Consider the following 8,319-nt stretch of genomic DNA (forward strand, 5'->3'; position numbering starts at 1 on the left):
GTATCTTGAGGACAGGAATTATGTTGAGCTCATCTTTATTAACCCCTGCTGCTTAGAATGACATAGATGCTTAAGGAGCAACTATTCGGATTGAATTCACAAAATGATTAGAATGTCTGATGAGCTCCCTGAGTAGCTTTCACCAACCGATGCATAGAATCAAGGACAATTCTCTAGTGAACTCCTAACTGGATTCCCAGAGTAACAATGGTATTGTTTTTGTTGTTTTCTATGTACAAACCACCAAAGAAGATACAGAGTCCTGGAAAATATTTACGTGAGATTTCTTTTTCTCAATTGGAGTGTGAATTGCCAAAATACCTTTCCTGAGATAAGAAATCCAGTTTCTCATTTTATCCCTTAGGTCAACACTTTAGTGATTGGAAAGATGCTAAGAAATGCCACTCGGTGTAAAATTATGGCTCTCAGTGGATTGCTGTTGTAAAAAGTGACAATAATAGGTAATAATTATGACTGCTAATCTGTGAATACCTGGTAGCAGTAAGAACACCAGACAAAATGCCCCCTCCAAGGTTTGGGTTCATGCCATTTAGACCTGATTATGGTCACTCTCCAAAGAAATGTGCAGAGCTCTTGAATAGTAAAATATTTGAAAAGTGAACATTATAGGAATATATTATTAATATAATAAAATATTACATTATATATATATTATTATATTATGTATAATTATATTATTATATATATTCCTATAATATAGGAAGCTCGACAATTAGTCAACAGATATTGGACACCTAACTATTCTTTTTTTAAATTTTTATTTTATGTTGGAGCATAGTTGATTAACAATGTTGTGTTAGTTTCAGGTTAAGTCTCAGCAAAGTGATTCAGTTATACATATACGTGTCTCTATTCTTTTTCAAATTCTTTTCCTGTTTAGGTTATTACAGAATATTGAGCAGAGTTCCCTGTGCTATACAGTAGGTCCTCGTTGGTTATCTATTTTAGATACGGCAGTGTGTGCATGTCAATCCCAAACTCTCAATCTATCCCTCCCCCCATCCTTCCCCCCTGGTGACCATAAGTGTGTTCTCTAAGTCGGTGAGTCTGTTTCTGTTTTGTAAATAAGTTCATTTGTATCATTTTTTTTTTAGACTCTGCATATAAGCAACATCATATGATGATATCATACCTACTCTCTTCTTTGGAGGCTCGCAAGAGGAGTTCCTCAGCAGTACTGAGGTGAGCAGCCCTAATAAAAGGAACAGAGGAGGGGGATGCCTCCCTCAACTTTTTCATCTGTTCTGTATTCTTCTCACTTTTACCTTCTAGGACAGCACTTTTATTCTGGCTGATGCTTTGGAGGACACTCTGATAAATAGTTCTGATGACATTCTCCATTTTTTTTTTTATAGTTTTCTTTTGGGGTTTTGAGCATTTTAAGTAGAGTAAGAGTTATTCATCGTCCCTATGTTTGCTGTGAGGGACGTGTATAATTTTGATGCATAGAGGTTATCAGGACATGAATCCTCGTATCATGCACCACCAAGCCATGGTGGTGCTGTAATGTGGATTCTGAGGACTGGCTTCCTAGGGCTGCATGTGTGGTGTTTCAAGGATGCAGGGGAAGAAGACTGAGGTCACCATATTTGAACACCCCAAGTATAAACCCCACTGCTCACCACTAGTCCCATTATTCACTGAAAACTATTACTAAACATTCAAGTTATAGAAACTTCATGTGAAAGAATTAAGCAAACTAGGTAGGCAAATGGAAAAACTAGATTTCTTTCTGCAGTTAACTGCCAGGGATTTGATGTTACCTTAGAATTATCCAGGCTTCAGCATTGGGACTTCGTTTCTTTCTTGTTTTTTTTCCTGTGCATCTATCTAAATAGCTTTAAAGGTTATCCTTGCTAATTCCCCATATTCTTTTTGCTTCTAGCCTTTTAGAGTGCCTAATCGGAACTCACAGTGGTCTCCTGGGATGTGAAAGTGAGGCATATTGGGATCGTTAAAAAGAATTACTGATCTTGGTTCTAACGAGATGTTCAGAGATTACTGAAGGAACGTTATATGTGTGTGTCATACAAGATACATGGTTTTGGAAAAGACAGACATCAGATGTCCGCTCTCCCCTCATACTACCCTCAGTCCCTGAGACCACACTGTGGAAGAGGTTTCTGTGACTTATATAAACTGGGTGCAAATGTATTCCCTTGAGATGAGCTTCAAATGTTAACTGATCTTTCTCCTGATGTGTCCTTTGCCTTCAAGGGGGTAACGCTGATGCCGTACAGTGGCATTTTAACAACGCTGATGGCCGTTCCCTGAACTGGGAAGATTGTGAATGCTACAGTTCTGAGGATGCTTGTAATCCTTCACCACTCTGGAGACAGGGAGAGAGATTCTCTATTCCAGTACTGACTACTTTTCACAGTAAGTGGAGTGGCTGATGTGATTGGTACACGTGGCACATTCATTGGGCCACATTTTCCTAGGGGGCCAGGTCAGGTCTCAGAAGTGGAGTCAGCATTTGAGACATAGGTTTAGGAGAGAGGAAAGCCTCGGTCACAAACCTAAGGTTAGTGCTCCTGCAGTGCATACTGTAGAGCACCCACAGCCCGTGGGCAAGGGGCTGTTTCTTGCGTATCTGCCCGGTCATTAAGAAACTAGTGCTATGTCTTCTAGAGAATGGACTTGAAGACACGGGGAGGGGGAAGGGTAAGCTGGGATGAAGTGAGAGAGTGGCATGGACATATGGACACTACCAAACGTAGAACAGATAGCTAGTGGGAAGCAGCCGCATAGCACAGGGAGATCAGCTCGGTGCTTTGTGACCACCTAGAGGGGTGGGATAGGGAGTGTGGGAGGGAGGGAGACGCAAGAGGGAGGGGATATGGGGATATATGTATATGTATAGCTGATTCACTTTGTTATACAGCAGAAACTAACACACCATTGTAAAGCAGTTATACTCCAATAAAGGTGTTAAAATAAATAAATAAATAAATAAACATGCTATGGTGATCCGTGTTAAAAAAAAAAAAGAAACTAGTGCTATTGTTCTAGTATTTATCATGTTGAGTAGAGGTACATGAGGATGAATAATTGGTTGCTTCCAAGGCAGCCACAGCCCCAGCCTGAGGCAGCCCTGTAGCGCTTTATTTCCTGCCTTGCTTCCAGCCCGTCTCTTGTTTTCTCTCCACTCTGTGAGGTAACACGTGGCCGATAACATTTCCCTTATCGCTGTGATTTCCCAGGGAGCTCATTTCTGTCATCTGTGATGGGTAACTGTGATCCCATGAGCGAGCCATGGCTGCTGGCACAGAGCAGTCAAGGGTGCAAAGCCTGAATAACAGTATCTGGATTCCGTAGAGAAGGTCTCAGTACAACGCAGGCTCTGGGTTGCATTACAGGGGTGCAGCCCGTCAGAGGGTTACGTAAGTGGGAGCTGCCTACCCCTCCATGCCTCATGGTTCCTCCTCTGGCCACTAGTACATGTGCCTTTTTTACAGACGGGAACAACCTGGAGTCAGCAAGCTCACTTTTTTTTTTTTTTTTTTTTAATTGGAGTAGAGTTGATTTACAGTGTTGTGTTAGTTTCAGGTGTCCAGCAAAGTGATTCAGTTATACATATACATCTATCCATTCTTTTTCAGATTCTTTTCCCATATAGATACTTACAGAGTACTGAGTAGAGTTCCCTGTGCTATACACTAGGTCCTTATGGGTTACCTATTTTATATACAGTAGTGTGTATATGTTAATCCCAAATGTCCATTGATAGATGAATGAATGGATAAAGAAGATGTGGTACATGTATACAATGGAATACTGCTCAGCCATAAAAAAGAACAAAATAATGCCATTTGCAGCAACATGGATGGACCCAGAGATTATCATACTAAGTGAAGTAAGTCAGACAGAGAAAGACAAATATCATAGGGCATCACTTATAGGTGGAATCTAAAAAGATGATACAAATAAACTTATTTACTAAACAGAAACAGACTCACAGATTTCAAAAACAAACTTATGGGATTGGCAAGCTCACTTTGTAAGTCCGTCTTAGGTGTCGAATGTCTCTGGAATTTGTCTTACCTGAGCAAGAATATTTTTTTTTCATTGGCCAGTTTATTCACTTGGCCTTGTTTGGGGAACCAGTCAATTATGAATATGGCTTTTAAATGCCTCAGGACTTGGATGAGATGGAAGAAGTCTGGGTCCCTCGTTGACTTCATGGAACAAGCCTCTCCCCACTGCCTGTTTCTGACCCAGACAGAGAGCTTCAATCAGTGTCTGTCTCACATTTCCCTTCTTTGCATTTGTACCTGAAAGCAGGACAGTGGATGAGGATGTATATAAAGAAGTTCAAGTTTAATGAAGACTAAATAATAAAACCTATAAATTAATCATTCAATTCCTTATTAAGTGTTGCTAATCAGTAAGAATGGGAACACTTTGTTCTGCTAAGTGAGCTTCGTCCAAACTGCCTGTCTCATAGGCATCCATCAAGGCCTGTCTCCAAGTGCTTCTCGTCTAGGAAACATCTTCCAACTCTATCTCCAACCAGGTGCTATTTTTCCTTCCCCTCATCCTAACCCCTCATTTTCTCCACTGAATTGTCAAAGCACTTTTACAGCGTTGAGGTTAAGAGTTCTGACTTTGGAGGCAGAGGGACTGGTGTTCAAATCTCTGGCTCTGCTGCTGCAGTGCTGTGTGACCTTGGGAAAGCTCTTCACCTCTCTGAATCTCATTTTTGTCCTCTGAAAATTGAGTATAATGACTAGCTCATAGTGTTTATTTTGAAGACTAAATTTTAAAAACAGATGTTAAAGGCACACAGCTGGTCATGCAGCAATTTTGTTACTGATGTTGTTTTTGATGATGATTATGTGTTCATTGCCAGTAATATTGTTAGTGCTTTATTTTATGACACTTACCTAAATCTACAGTATTCTTGTTTATTTGTTTTCTCCCCCAGGAAAACATAAGAAGCTTCATTCTCGGGTGTTTTGTCATTGTATCCCGTGTATCCGATACAGAGTAGGGCTAATATTTGTAGAATAAATTTGTGCAACTGCAGTTATTCTGTTTTTCTGCCTTATGTTATTGCTGTTCTAGACCATGAGGCCAAGACTATTTATATATGCAGCCAAGAACCTAGCACAGTGTTTGGAAGAGTGTAGAAACTCAACATCTATTATTGAATGAATGAATAAAGAAAGTAAAACTGCATTTGTCCCAATTATCCTTCTGAATAGAAACTTTCTTGATGACAGAGACTGTGGCTTATCTTTGTATCCGTGGAACCTAATAGGTGTCCAGTAAACATTTGCTGAATTTATTCTGTGAAAATTGAGAGGAAGGATTTGTGACTTCATTAAAGAACTGCAATGAGCTGAGTTCATTTCTGCTTGTCCTATTTTCTTTCTGACTTGGTTTATTTCTAGGCTCTATTGTGGAAACTGGCATGAGAATCTATCAACAGGAAGACAAGAGGGATTAACTCAATAAGTACTGAATTCTTATTCCCAGCAAGACCAAACAACAGCCCTTCCTCATTCCTACTCAGCACCCACAACTGCATCATGGCAGGTGGGAGAAGTAAATCACACTCTGTACCTGCTCCCTCACCCACTGTGAATTTGTTTATCAAGATGAATATGAGTATTAAGGACCCAGCAGGAGTGATACCGACCAGAGTTCTTGGTCTTCCCCAGATCAAGAGAAACTGATCAGAGGCCAGACAAGAGATTCAGGCAAGGCTTTATTGGGACCCCTGATGCACAGGGGGGAGTGAAAACAAGTAACAGGTTCCTTTGCTCACTCACTCCCTGAAGCCAGGGGGTGCTGGGGGTGGGGGAGCGGCTTCCTTATATGGGGTGAGGGGAGGGGTGTGGCCAGAGGGTGGGGCCGGAGGTGTGGCTTAGGTGGTCTGCCCACCCCTTAGGCGGTGCTGTGTGCAGGGGGCATGCGCAGTGCCCTGCTTTTGCTCCCAACACCCTGCTTTTGCTCCCAGCTCTTCAGAAGTGGTGGTTGTGTTCTTTGGGTCTTTTTGTATCTTGTTGTCCATAATTTTCCCCAGCTGGACATGCACACAGTTATTTCTAGTCCCTTATAGCTTCTCTGTATTTTGTTGCTGGAGCAGACGTTTGTCCAGGTGTAAGCCCTGCAGCAAAGGGTCCCAGGTCCCAGGTCCCAGCCTGTCTCAGGAGGGGAAGATAACTCATATAAGGGTAATAGGCAGCTGGGGTTCCTGGAAGGAAGGATTGGCTTTAATTGGGGCAGGGAGGGGGGTGCTATAATGGGCTGATTATGTAAACACATGAGTCTTGGGCCCTTTTCAACACCAGCTAGTTCAGCAGCGCTTTCCCCCTGCAAAGACTGCTCTCTGATTCACTGTATTTGCTCTACAGCGTGGATAGGAAGGGGGAAGTCTGACATGGAAGGGAGTTGACTGCTTCTTTCAATGTCCAGGACAATTCCTTTGATGGCTTTACCCACGAAAAGGCTCTGTGTTCTCCACCAGTAATTAGGACCTGGCTAATGCTCTTCTGCCAAAATGTCACCAGGAGTAAGGAGTCGTCAACTGTGTCCACCATAGTGATGAGCAGCCACTGCAAAAATGAGCTGCCCGAATTACCCAATTAATATTTAAGTTGCTGTCACTGGTAACTCTCACCCTCACGCTCACTCACTTTCCAGGCACCTTAGTACAGGGTGACCTGAATGACACAAGGACTTGGCCTGTAATCACAACTCTACAAGGCTCTAAAATCACTATGAAGGTTCCTCCCTAGCTGTGTGACTTTGAAAAAGTCACTGAACTTCTCTGGGTCTTTGTTGTCAATGTAACGTTCTACCCGCCTGAAGAGGCTCAGTGTTTTGATGTCCCTTGTGACTCTCAGATTGTCACATCACGAAACTGCTCCAGAGAGCCCCGGCTAGAGTAGCTCTGGTGGGGGGGGGGGGGGGTGTGGGAGCTGGGGGGGGGGGGGGGGGTTCAGCGGGGGCATATCGGTGGTTTTCCTCACAGCAACCCCACTCTCCTTTCCAATCTTCCCTCCAAACCTTGGTTATGTGTAGGTGTAAACAAACGTCATGTCGGAGCCACGTGCAGGCTGACAGAAGCTGGAAACTACAGAAGGGCCTCCGAACAAGTCATTTTACTAGAGTCCTGTCAGGGGGAAAACAGAGAACCTTAAAGGTGCCCAGGTGATGAGATCGGAACACTCCAAGCAGCCTGAGACTGGAAACAACCACGGTGCTCATCAGCGTAAGAATGGACAGAGAAATTGTGATACATCAATACAGCGTGGTTACGGAACCACATTGTCTGATACATGCAACAACGTGGCTCAATCTCGCAGACCTTAGGCCGAGTGAGAGAAACCAGCACAAAAGAATCCATACTGTCTGATGCCATTTATGTGAATTTAAAGAACAGGCAAAACTGGTTGATAGTGAGAGAAGTTAGAATAGTGGTTACCTGGGTGGAGGTGTGGGGCGTGATGGATATCACCTTGGGTATTGACTTGGACATGAGGTTATGGAAATATTCTGGATCTGGATCTGGTGGTGGGTACTCGAGTGTTTATGTGTGTGAAATATCATCAAGCTATTACTTAAGATTAGTGCGCAGAACATATGCTGTATCCCAGTAAAAGTATGTGTAGTATTTATACATACTTATATAATTATTCAGCGATTTGGAATATATGTGTACATGCATGTAATATACATACATATATACACACACATACATACCACGTATGTTTTTTTTGTTTTCCCCACAAAGGGAAATGAAAGGGGAAATTAAAAGGTCTCTTCAGTGAGCAAATCCCACAGCAGTGTTAACATCAGTGAAATGGCATTTGGATTTTGATGCCTAGAGGCTAGATTATATTTATGGTTATTAGGAAATTATTTCTGAGGAAGGTGAACCCCTACTAAATTACTAATCAGTCTCTGACTGGTGATTCCGAAGGTAGAAAATGAGTCCAGTGAAATTCAGTTGACAGGATCAAACTGTACTGACATTTCAGTAATGGTCTGTGACCTCCTTAGTTAGTTAGCACAGGAAAGATTATAGTAAACGATCAATCACTAAAGCTCATTCAGAACCAGCTTTTAAAATGTGGGATCCTTGTGCTAAAAACACAATGAAGTCCATTAATTAGGAGGCAGTGAATGCCTCTTTTTTTTTTAATTATATGATTTGATTTATTTTTGGACTCGTAAATTGAGGCCAAAGATAAAGAAAATTATTGTTATCAGAAATAACTTTTTTCAACCTTTTGAAATGTGTGTAGCTCTGGAACTTTCCCACGCTTCTACACTTTCTACAGGAGC

This window comes from Lipotes vexillifer, unplaced genomic scaffold (genome assembly GCF_000442215.2).
Source record: "Lipotes vexillifer unplaced genomic scaffold, Lipotes_vexillifer_v1.1 scaffold385, whole genome shotgun sequence".
Lineage (NCBI taxonomy): Eukaryota > Metazoa > Chordata > Mammalia > Artiodactyla > Lipotidae > Lipotes > Lipotes vexillifer.